The sequence below is a fragment of the Anoplolepis gracilipes genome, unplaced genomic scaffold (genome assembly GCF_047496725.1).
Source record: "Anoplolepis gracilipes unplaced genomic scaffold, ASM4749672v1 Contig26, whole genome shotgun sequence".
NCBI classification, from domain to species: domain Eukaryota; kingdom Metazoa; phylum Arthropoda; class Insecta; order Hymenoptera; family Formicidae; genus Anoplolepis; species Anoplolepis gracilipes.
Window position 1 is genome coordinate 24,028 of NW_027328677.1, and position 13,141 is coordinate 37,168.

The following is a 13,141-nucleotide window of genomic DNA, read 5'->3' on the forward strand; positions in this document are numbered from 1 at the left end:
AAATTAAAAAACTTATCTATAAATAAAATAATTAATAATAATTAAAAATCTTATTTATATAAATTTAAGGAGAGTATTTTATAGAAAGTAAAAAAAATTAAAAATTTAAGTTTTTATTTATATATACATTAATATTATTTAATAATTATTATTTAATGTTAATAAAATATTTTAATTATTTTTATAAATATATAATTAATTATATATATTTAAAATATTTAATTAACATTAATTATTTAATATTAATTAATTAAAACTTATTAATCATTATTTTAATTTAAAATATTAAAAACCTAAAATATAGAAAAAAAAAATTATTTATTAATAAAATATTTTAATATATTTAAATAATTATTAATAATTAATAATAATGATAATAATATAAAAAAGGGGGGGGGGAATATTATTTAATTTTTTTTTATGTATATTATAAATTAAATTTTATATTCATATTAAATTTAAATTTAAATTATTTTTATAATTTGTTTTTAATAATTAATAAATATAATTAAAAATTAATTTTTTTTTAAATTTATTTTATAATTTAAAGTATAAATAAAATTTTAAAAAATTATATAAAATTTAAATAATTTAATAATATATAAATTAGTATTTATAATAATTAATTAAATAAAAATTTATAATAGAAAATTATAATTTATTATTAATAAATAAAGTGCCAGCAATTGCGGTTTATACTTTAAATAAAAATAAATTTAAATAATTATATATAAATATAAAATATATAAATAAATAAATATATTTAACTAATTTATTTTTTTATGGTGAAATATGAATAGATATTAAAAGTTAAATAATTTTATTTAAATTAATAATAAAATTAAAAAAATTTATATAATAAATTAGGATTAGATACCCTATTATTTAAATGAAAATAAAATATAATTAAATATTAAATGTTAATCATTAAAAATAAAAAATTTGGCGGTATTTTATGATTTAGAGGAACTTGTTGATTAATTTGATAATCCACAATAGAATTACTTAATTTAATTTTTATATATTGTTGTTGAAAAATTATATTAAAAGATTAATAATTAAAAATTAATTATAATTATAATTCAAATCAAAATGTAGAATAGTTAAGATTTAAATGAGTTACATTTAATTTAATTAATTGAAATAAATTTTTAAAGTTTTATAAATATTGAATTTAATTATAAAGTTAAAAAAATATTTAAATTGAATTTTAATTAAAATATGTACAAATTGCCCGTCATTTTCATTAATAAAAATTTATGGAAAAAGTCGTAACAAAGTAAATATATTGGAAAATGTATTTAGAATAAAAAAAAATTTTAGTTTAAATAAAAATTTTTCATTTACATTGAAAAGATTAATTAAAAATTATTAAAATTTTATTATAATTAATAAATAAATTATTAATAATAAATAAATATAAGAAAAAATATTATAAATTATTAAATAAAATTATATTAAAAAAAAAAAAAAGTTTTAGTAAAAAATTTTAAAATAATTATTTTAATTTTAATGATAATGTAATGTAAATGAAAATAAAAAAATTTTTTAAAGTAATTTTAGTTGAATGTACCTTTTGTATCAGAGTTTATTAAAAAAAATTATTGATAAATAAATTTCTCGAAAGAAAAAGAGTTAAATAAATAAATAAAATTTAATATGAAAAAATTATTTTTAATATTTATTTAGAGAAGATATTTTAATCAATTTTTTTGATATTTAATTTTTTTTTATATAAATTTAATTTAGATATAAATTTAAATATGTAAATTTTTATTAAAGTTTAAAATAATTTTTATTTACAATAAATATATTGATTTATATTAAAAATTTATGGGATAATCTATAAATTAATTTTAAAATTTAAAAAATTTATTAATATTATTTATAAAAATTTTATAAAAATGGTTTTAAAATTTAAAATTTTTTGAAAAAATTTAATAATTTATTTATTTTAGCATAGTTTAATTATAATTTTAAAATTAAAATAAATTTAATAAATTAAAAAGATATTTTTATTAATTTAAATTAAAAATTAATAATGATAAAATTAGTATTATTTATAAAATTTATTTTTAAAAATTTGATAATAATTAATAATTTATATTTAATTAAAGAATTAGGCAAAATAAATTTATTTAATATATTTAAATAAAATTAAGTCCACCTGTTTAATAAAAACATGGTTTTTAGAAAATAATTAAAGATTTGTTCTGCTCAATGATGTGTATTAAATAGCCGCAGTAATTTGACTGTGCTAACGTAGCATAATCATTTGTCTTTTAATTGGAGGCTGGAATGAAGGAATGGATGAGATTAAGCTTTTTAAATTAAATAATAAAAATTTAAATTTTGAATAAAAATGTTCAAATAATATTATGGGACGATAAGACCCTATAGAATTTAATATAATTTTTATTAAAATACATTAGTTTTTAAATTTAGTATAAAATTATATTTAGTTGGGACGATTAAAAAATTTTTTAAACTTTTTTAATTTTATTTAATAGATAATCATATATTTATGAAAATATGAATAAGTTTTTAAAAAAATTATTGAAAAATTAATTACCTTAGGGATAACAGCGTAATATTTTTTTTAAGATCATATTATAAAAAATGATTAAGACCTCGATGTTGAATTAAAATAAAAATTAGATGGAAAAATTTAATTATTTAGTCTGTTCGACTATTAAAATTTTACATGATTTGAGTTTAGATCGGCGTAAGCCAGATCGGATTTTATCTATAATTAAAGTGTAAATAAATTTGTACGAAAGGATTTTTTATTTGAAATTTTTTTTAAATTAAAGAATAATATTAATTTTATAAAAATTGTAGATTACTTTGGCAGAATAGTGTAATAAATTTAGAATTTATAAATATATAAAAATAATTTATATAAGTAATAATTAAAAATATTTATTATTATTTAGTTATAAATTTATTAAATTTATTAATTTTATTATTAATTTTATTGTTAGGGATTGCTTTTTTAACTTTATTAGAGCGGAAATTTTTAGGATATGTACAAATACGTAAAGGTCCTAATAAGGTCGGGTTAGTTGGTATTTTGCAACCTTTCAGCGATGCTATTAAATTATTAAATAAAGAATTATTTTATGTTTATAAATCTAATTATCGATTATTTTATTTGACTCCTTTAATGAGATTTGTAACTATATTATCTATATGATTATTATATCCGTTTGCTACTAATTTTTATTATTTAAATTATTCTATTTTATTAATAATTATTTTTTTATCTATTGGCGGGTATTCCCCGAAATACCCGTGGGCTCAGAGAGGAAGGTTATGCCTTCGTACCCAGGGCCATCGACATCCGGTGGCAAACCTACCATCACGGCCATTCAGGATGGTACGGCAGCGAGGGAGGCGTTGGAAAGGAAATACCTCCAATTTCCAATGGCCAAAAAAACGAGCAAATGCCTTCACAACGCGAGGCATATATGCCACAGCTGCCGAGCGAGCGGGAAAAGGAGGAAACATACCGATACAGGTATAACTCCTGCTCCTAGTGACGAGGACTTGGCGTTCCCAGCGGGATCACGCGCCAGTAGCGTGGCGGGTGATCCTGACGAGTACGAAGCAGCATCGCACGCTGGGTCGTACTATGCTGGCTCGGAGGACGAGCAGTCGGACGTCAGCTCCGTCAAGAGAGGCAGAGAAAGGCCCATCATCACGGGTGAAGGGACAAGGGAGAAAAGGGAGGCAAGGGCCAGAGCGAGGAAAGAGGCCAGAGAGAGAGTGGATACGGATTGGGCCTTGGGTGCCTCAATGCCCGATGGACAGGCCTGGGAGAGATGCCGGGACAACCAGAGGGTGGCGAGGGAGATGTTCCTCCACTCTCCGACACCGGCTGTGGTGTCGGATACCATAGCAAACTGCGTGACCATTTTCAAGAGTCTGCAGGTCTCCAAGAACATCAAGGGCCCACTGGAAGGGGAGATGAAGAAGGCTGTGGCGTCCATCATGGCTGCCACAGCAGTCCTTCACGACAGAACTGTATCGTCCTCGCCGAGCAACGCTTAAGCGGAGGAACTTCGGCACCAATTGGAGCTCCTCAAAGCCGAGAAAGAAAAGGAGACGAGCGAGCTCAAAAAGCAGATGGCGGAACTCGCCGATCAGGTAAAAGTGCTGACGAACCAGCTCAGTACTCGCCTGATCGAAGAGGGAAGCATCACAAAAAGTGAAAAGGAGAAGGGGGGCAGGAACCTGAGAGGACGGAACCGCATTGAATCTGACAGGGATTCAGATTCCGACAGCGGGGAGTGGCATTCTCTCAGGCTGAGGACGCCCCAAAATGTCTCCCCAAAGAAGACCGCCTTGAGGAGGGGCGGACTATCTCCGGCATGCGTGTCCCCGGGCCTGGCTGGTGACCCCTGCATGAAGGTAGAACCGCAGGCCGCGAGCGTAACGGAGGCACAGGGGCCTCTCTTGAGTGGATCCCCTTGACCCCTCCCACCGGTAACTCGCCCTACAGTCCAGGGCGACTTTGCAATCCTGTACGAAGCCCTCAATCAGCACCTACAAATAGGCGTTGACTTGAGGGAGAGGATGCTGCGATTCTTCGAAGCAACGAACGGACAGGGGGAGGCGGTCCAATCTGCTCCCCTGAACGCACATACTTAGCCGCCAATGGGGAAGGAGGCCGAGGCTGAGATCCCCTCGCCAACTCAGCCCAAGACGCAAGGAATGGTTCCTAAAAGCAGCCAAAAGGAAAAAGCGGCCAAAAAGGGAAAGAAAAAAGGAGAAAGCCAGGTTTGTGCTCACACCAAGATCTCTCCCCCCCTTACCTGCCGGTACCCGCTGCCGATGAGAGAATACCTGGAAAGAAATCTCGCCAGGATGCGGAACCCTCTGGGGCCCCACCCTCTGGCGGAGGACCATTAGGTCCGGGGCCCTTCGACTAGAAGTTGACAGACCCCGGGACATATGACCCCTCTCCGACCACGGAAACTCCGTGGAGCGTGGTGGTCGGACGTAAGGGAAAGAAGAAAGTAGGACAGACTCCCCTCCCCTCCAGAACTGTACCCGTTGCTGCGGCCCAGTCACCGCCCAGTGAACAGGGTAAGCAGAAGCGGGGGCAGGTAACGGGGGGAGAGAAACCCGGTAAAAGAAAAGTTCCCAAAACCTCGGCGGTCATGATAAATTGCCCAGAAGGGAAATATGGCGAGAACATGGCCGCCATCAAAAAGGAGGTAAAACTTGACCAACTGGGAATCAAGGAAGGAAGCCTCAAGATAAGGAAAGGTCTCACCGGTGCCTTAATCCTTGAGATTTCCGGTGAGGACAAGGCACGCAAGGCGAGACAACTCGCCGAACGTGTTAGAGAGGTGACTGGGGACAACGAAGGGGTGCGAGTCACGTGCCCCCAAAAAATGGCCGACCTCCGCATTTGGGGGCTGGAAGACTCCATTACCCGGGCGGAGATTGTTGCCGCAATCTCCGGGGAGGGTAAGTGCGGGTTCTCGGACGTCAAAGTGGGAGCGTTCGTGAAGGCCCCCCGCACCGGCCTCAATACGGTGTTGGTGCAGTGTCCAATAGACGCGGCCAACAAATTGACACAGATGGGAAAGGTACCGATATCGTGGTACAAATTACCCATCAAGCTGTTGCCGCGGCTCCCCCTTCGATGCTTTAAGTGCATGGAGGAGGGGCATGTGCAGCAACAGTGCGGCAGCGACCAATCCTGTGCCAACATGTGTTTCCGCTGCGGCAAGGAAGGCCACAAGGCCAATTCCTGCTCCGAGCAGAAAGTGCACTGCGCACTCTGTGCTGACTTCGGGGCACCCGCGGGGCACAGGATGGGGGGCATGAATTGTCGCCCCCCGAAAAAACTCAACAGGAAGAAGGCCAAATCGATTCCTCCCTCCAAAAAACCCACCCCGTCGGTAGGAGGGGAGAAAGGGGGAATCGAAAACAAGAGCCCAATTCCGTCCCTGATGGAGGTCGTTGTGGGAGAAATTTCACAAGCGAACCAAACGGCTTCAGACGAGTCTGCGCCCGCGCCGATGGACACATCGGAGTGTCGCAAGCGGCGCGCGGACTCGGTCAAAGAAAGAAACGAGGAGGGTGCGGGGGGTAAAGAGCTCTGCTCCGACTCCCCCAAGCCCCAAAGGAAGCCCCGCTTAGACCCTAAGCGTGGTAACGTGCAAGGAGACACCCTTACCCCGGGCGAAATTGAGCCCGTGGGTAATGCGCCATCGAACGCGGATGGAGCCCCCCTTCCACGGCCACGTGGTGCGGGGTCTGAATCGACGGAGGACCTCTCTACCGACATTAATGAGGGCCTGTAAATTCATACAGGCAAACATTAACCACGCTCGGCGGGCGCAGGACTTACTCCTGCAGACTATCGCCGAGCGTGGTATAGGACTGGCGATCGTGTCGGAGCCGTACCGACCCCCATCAAACCATCCTAATTGGAGGGTGGACGGCTCTGGCACGGTCCCAATCATACGAGGATCGAACAGCCACAACCCCCCCTGTTCCTTACTCAAGTCAGGAAGGGGGTATGTGGCGGTGAAATGGGGATCCATCGCGGTGGTGGAGTGTTACGCACCGCCTAGTTGGGGCCTTTCCCAATGTGAGCTGTATCTGGGGGAGTTGGAGCACTGCATACGCAGCATACTCCCCCAGGAGGTGGTGGTGGCCGGTGACTTTAACGCCAGAGCGCAAGCCTGGGGAGACCGGCTCACCACCCCCAAGGGAGAGGTCCTACTGGACTGGATGGGGGCTCTCGGACTATGCCTACTAAACACCGGCAACGAGCCCACGTGCGACCGGCTGCTGCGGGGGGCGTCCATAGTGGATCTCACTAAGATAACCCCCTCCGCGGCACGCCTAAATTGGTCATGGGGGGTGATCGACCAAGAGACTCTATCGGACCACCGATATATAGAGTTTGGTTGCACCATCGTCCAGCCCGGGAGCCCGACCGGCGGTGCGCCACCGCCGCGATGGAACCTGAAAAAATTAGACCCGGATAGGTTGACGGCGGCCGTCCAGGCCATCCTCTGGCAATACCATCCGTCAGAGGAGGGAGTGGGGAGCCTGGTGGAGGATGTCGCGCGCCTGGTAGACTCGATCACCCAAGCGTGCGATTTCTCCATGCCCAAGAGCAGGCCCCATTCGCGCCGGGCTGCGTACTGGTGGACGGAGGAAATCGCGTCTCTTCGCCGCTCCTCCGTCGCGGCCAGGAGACTCCTCAAACGCGCCCAGCGCCGTGGTGACGAGGCCTGGAAAGCCGAGGCACTCAGCAACTACCGGTCCGCTCGAGTGGCGCTGAGTGTCGCCATTCGCTCCTCCAGGACGAGATCGTGGGACGAACTGATCGCGTCCCTTGACGCCGACCCGTGGGGGCGCCCATACAAAATAGTGACGAATAAACTACGTCACTGGGCGCCCCCCGTGACGGAAACCCTCCCCTCGGGATCCCTGGACCGAATAGTCGGGACTCTGTTCCCGACCAAACCCGATCCTCGAGGTCTCGATTGGGGCAGCGCAAACACCGGCGCTGCCGAGGCCTGGTCCAGGGATCTCGAAATCACCGAGGAGGAGTAGAGGGATGCCGTCCGGGATGTCAAGAACAACAAGGCCCCTGGCCCGGACGGCATCCCAGAGCGCGTTTAAAAGCTCGTCCTGGAAGAGCCAAACCTATCCGGGTGGCTGCGAGGCATCTTTAATAGATGTCTCGCGGAGGAGGAATTCCCCTTAACGTGGGGAAGGGCCAAGCTGGTTCTTCTCCACAAGGGCGGTAAGAAGGAGGGTGACCCGTCATCGTACCGGCCGATTTGCCTGCTGGACGAGGTCGGCAAAATATACGAGAGGATTCTCGTTCGCCGACTCGTCCAGCATCTGGCGCGCGATGAGGTCCCTTCCCTTCACGAGGAACAATACGGCTTCCGTGAGGGCAGGTCCACGGTGGACGCCGTACTGCGCGTCAGGGCCCTCACGGAGTCAGCGGTGGAACGCGGGAGGGTGGCGTTGGCCGTCGCTTTGGACGTGTCCAACGCCTTCAACACCCTCCCGTGGAAGACAATCGGGGACGCGCTTAACACCCACCGCGTCCCCGACTACCTCGTGAAAGGAATTCGAGCCTACTTCGGTCACCGTAGGCTCGAATACAGGGACCAAGAAAGCCAGGGTCACACCCGTCGCGTGTACTGCGAGGTCCCACAGGGCTCGGTGTTGGGCCCGCTGCTGTGGAACCTCAAATACCTCGGGGTCCTCCATACCGCCCTCCCCCTCGACTGCCGGGTCATCGGGTATGCCGACGATACCCTGCTGGTAGCCGAGGGGGACAACTGGGGGGAAGCCCTAAACAGGGCTAACGAAGGGGTGGCAGGCCTCGTGAGGGCCATAAGCCGGACTGGCCTGAGGGTGGCTTCCAGCAAGACCGAGGCGGTCTACTTCTACAACCGCCGGGCCGCTGGGGAGCATCCCCCCACCTCCCGACTAGATGTGGACGGTACTGTTGTCCCAGTGGGGTCCCAGATTAAATACCTGGGGCTCCACATCGACGGCCGATAGAGCTTCGCGGGTCACTTTGACCGCCTGGTCCCAAGAGCGGAGAAGGCGGCGGCAGCGATTAGCCGTTTGCTGCCGAATCTTGGTGGGCCGGACGGTCGGGTGCGCCGCGTCTACGCGCACACCGTCTTTAGCATACTAATGTATGCAGCACCGGTGTGGGCGGGCGAGGCGATGGCCACCAGACGCATACAGGACACGATGCGTCGCGTCCAGCGCAGGTTGGCCATTCGTCTCGTCCGAGGCTATAGGACGGTGTCGCACGCGGCGGCCACCATCCTGGCCGGACTACCTCCCCTGCATATGGTCGCGGATTCATACAGACGTTTGTATGACCGGAAATTTGCGGCACGCAGGGGAGGAGTAGCCAAGATCCCGGCCAGGATACTGGGCACCTGGAAGCTCCAGGAGAAAAAGTCCCTCGAGCAGCGATGGATCGCGTCGCTGCACGAGCGTCCCCCAACATCCGGAGAGAAAACTATGTCGGCCGTCCTGCCCTGTCTGGCGGAATGGCTGGACAGGGCGTGGGGCAACAGCACCTTTAGGATGACACAGGTGCTCTCCGCACATGGGTGTTTCGGAGAGTACCTGTACCGCATCGGACGGGAGGCAAGCGAGGCCTGCCACCATTGCGGCCACGAGAAGGACACCGCGCAACACACCCTCCAAGCATGCCCAGCCTGGAGGGACGAGCGCGACGTTCTAACCCGGGGACGACTTGACGCTGCCGAGCGTCATTGTCAAGATGCTCGGCAGCGAAGACAACTGGAGAGCCGTGGCCGCCTTTTGCGAGGCGGTCATGGCTCAGAAGGAAAGCGCCGAAAGGGAGGGTAGACCAGGACGGGCGAGGGGAAGGGCTCCTGGCAGGAGACCCCAACCTCCCCCACCACCTGGGCCCCTCTTGCGTTCGGTGACGGTCCGGCTGGTGCGACTTCCGCCGCACCCGCCGCCGTCATCGTCGCCATTGGCGACGGCGCACCCACCGACACTTACGGGAGCGCCGCCGAGATGACAGTGAGTGGGGGGAGGGAGCAGACTGGTTCTGCTCGCCCTTCCCCTTTTTACCTCCCCCTTTTTTTGCACTCCCTTTTAACTCCCAGATGAAATGAGGGTCGAGATCCCCAAAGTCTCGACTCCTTCCCCCCACCATCGGGGGGATGAGAAGACACGACGGGAGGAGGTAGTGGCCCTCCCGTCGCAGCGTCAAAGTTTGATTTGGAGAGGAGGGGAGTATAAGATATATTCTTTTCTCCCCTCCCTCCCAGAAAGAACTCCAATTAAGGAGTGCGGCGAGGGGAGGCTCCTGAAGTATTGCATCGCTAGTTCCAGGAGTCTCCCCTATAATCGCCAAAGAAGCCACTCGTGAGGTTTTTAGTGGGTATGCCCTTAAATAGGGAGAGTCCCACATACCCCCCGGATACCCACATTCGGGGGGGGGGGATGCGTAATGCATTTTCCTCACGTAAAAAAAAAAAAAAAAAAAAAGGTTCCTCCCCGATCTTCCCCGATGATGCGCTACTGTGACGTGGTGGGGAGGCTTTGTCCTGAAGCCCCGGGAAACCGGAGTGGAGGGATAGCTAAGAGCGCATCTTTAGCCGGATTTCCTCTTGGACTTCGGCTCGGGCAGGATGCATAGCACCGGCATGCATACCTGGGTGTTGGACGTTTACAAATCAGTCCCTGCTACAGACGCGACGGTCGCGGCGGAAATGATGGTGAACGCCACATAGTACGCCGGGGGCAAAAGCCCTTAAGCCGGAGCGTGGCTGGGCGGGGGTTGAGGAGTAACAAAGGCACTACGCGAGGACCTTAGCGCGCCCGCCTGAAGAGCGTCCTCCCTTCCGGAGGAGTCCTCTTCAGAAGAGCCGATCGGATGGAGAGACAACCGATGCTGATCGGGCTCCCCGGGTGCCGATCCTGAAGTGAGGCTTACGCGTCGCAAATCCCAACAAGACGGGAAGCGAGCGGTCGGGGCGCGGCTTCTTGGGGGGAGGCGGACCTACGGGTGCCGACGAGCCTCCCGGGACGGTCGCGCTTCCGGGCCATCTCCGTGTCGGGGGATCCGCCTGCTCCTCGGGGACTGCGGGTTTGGCCGGCATCGCTTTGGTCGTTGTAGGGTAGTCGCAACCCTACGATGTAGGGTTCGGGTTGGACCCGACCTGTTGGTTTGACAGCAGGGCGAGGCATCAGGGGGCCGCTCACCCCTGATTCGGGTTTTGATGGTGGGTGTTGGAGGAATTTTCGGCTGGATTCGAGTCCCAAAGTCACCAAACACCGCAACAGGGGTCCTCTTTCCTCTGTATAGGAATCTCGAAAGACGGATCGGTTAACAGGAAGCCCGATGTAAGTTGAAGGACCGCAGTCCCGATGCTATACACGGTACGCACAAGGGTCCGCCTTCCCCCTCGTATAAAAACGCGGAGGCGCCCGGTGCAGGGTGTCTATCAGCATGCGATGGCACTCTGCCTCTAGATATAAGGTAGTTCTTCACCTTACAATGTGGGTGCGGGCAGAACCTTAGCAGTTTGTTTCACGTGGAAACAATCCTTGAATTAGCGATGCAATACTTCAGGAGCTTCCCCTCGCCACACTCCTTAACAGGAGTTCTTCCTGGGAGGGAGGGGAGAAAGGAACATATCCTATACTCCCCTCCTCTCCAAATCGAACTTTTACTCTGCGGCGGGAGGGCCACTACCTCTTCCCGTCGTGTCTTTTCTTCCTCCCGATGGGGGGTGGTGGGGGAGAGTCAAGATTTAGAATCTCGACCCTCCTCTCATCTGGGGGAGGGTTAAATAGAGAGGGCAAAAAAGAGGGAAAAGTAAGGGGGGGAAGGTCGAGCAGAACCAGTCTGCTCCCTCTCCCCACTTACTGTCATCTTGGCGGCGCTCCCATGGGTGTCGATGGGTGCGCCGTCGCCGGTGGCGACGATGACGGCGGCGGGTGCGGCGGAAGTCGCACCAGCCGGACCGTCACCGGACGCAAGAGGGGCCCGGGTGGTGGGAGAGGTTGGGGTCTCCTGTCAGGAGCCCTTCTCTTCACCCGTCCCGGTCTACGCTCCCTCTCGGCGCTTTCTTTCTGGGCCATGACCGCCTCGCAAAAGGCGGCCACGCCTCTCCAGTTGTCCTCGCTGCCGAGCATCTTGACGACGACGCTCGGCAGCGCCAAGTCGTCCCCGATAGTCCGGGTTAGGACATCGCACTCGTCCCTCCAGGCTGGGCACGCCTGAAGGGTGTGTTGCGCGGTGTCCTTCTCGTGACCGCAGTGGTGGCAGGCCTCGCTTGCCTCCCGTCCGATGCGGTACAGGTACTCTCTGAAACACCCATGTCCGGAGAGCAACTGTGTCATCCTAAACGTACTGTTGCCCCACGCCCTGTCCAGCCACTCCTCCAGACAGGGCAGGACGGCCGATATCCGTTTTCCCCCTCGGCTAACACGATCGTTTCGTCCGCGTAGCAGACGACCGTGCAACCGGGGGGGATGGCCGTCCTTACTACCCCGTCGAAGGCCAGGTTCCACAGGAGTGGCCCGAGGACCGACCTCTGTGGGACTCCACATCCCACTCGTCTCGTAACCTCTACCGCGTCCCTGTTGGTGTAATGCAGGGAGCGGTCGCTGAGGTACGATTGGATGATCCGGCGGAGGTATCCCGGCACGCCGAAGCGGGACATGGCTCTTTGGATACATCTCCAGGGCAGGGTGTTAAAGGCGTTCAAGATGTCAAGAGACACGCTGATCGCCACTCTGCCCTCCCGCACCGCGGCCTCCGCAAAGGCGCGCATCCTCAGTACTGCGTCCACGGTTGATCTTCCACCGCGGAAGCCGTACTGCCGGTCATCCAAGTTCGGCCCGATGCTTTTCAGGTGCTCGACGAGGCGATTGGCGACTATTCTCTCCAGAATTTTGCCAGCCTCGTCGAGCAAACATATGGGCCTGAACGACGAAGGGGTCTCCATATCCTTGCCTTCCTTGTGCAAGAGGACCAAATTGGCCCTCTTCCACCTCTCGGGGAAGACTCCCAGTCTGAGGCACTTCGTGTATAAATGTGCAAGATGCCCACCCATTACCTCAAAGGCTCCAGCCCACGTCTTCCTAGGGAGTCCATCGGGTCCGGGGGCCTTGGTGCCGCGGAGTCTCCGCCTGCACCTCTCCATTTCTTCCCCCGAGACCGCCAGCTCCTCTGACCATTCGGGTCCTCCCCCCGCAAAGATGGGGGAGGGGGTATCCTCCTCCTCAGACTGGGGAAAGAGCCCTCCGACCACCCGGTCCAGGGCTTCCGGGGAAAGGGTCTCCGTAGCCGGTGGCCCTCTATTGCGAAGCTTCCCGAGCACCATTTGGTATGGCCGTCCCCAAGGGTTCTCTTCCAAGTGCGAGAGAAGCTCGTCCCACGCCCTAGCTTTCGCTTTTTTTATTTCCAGGCGTAGGGCGTCCCTGGCCACTCTGTACGCCTGGTAGAGGCCTCTAACTTTCTCTACCGGCCTATCCTTCTTCTTGGCCCGGGCGTATTTCCTCCTTTGATGGACCGATGACCGCCGCAATTCCGCGATCTCCCCGGTCCACCAGTACGCCGCTCTACGGCCTTGCGGACCAG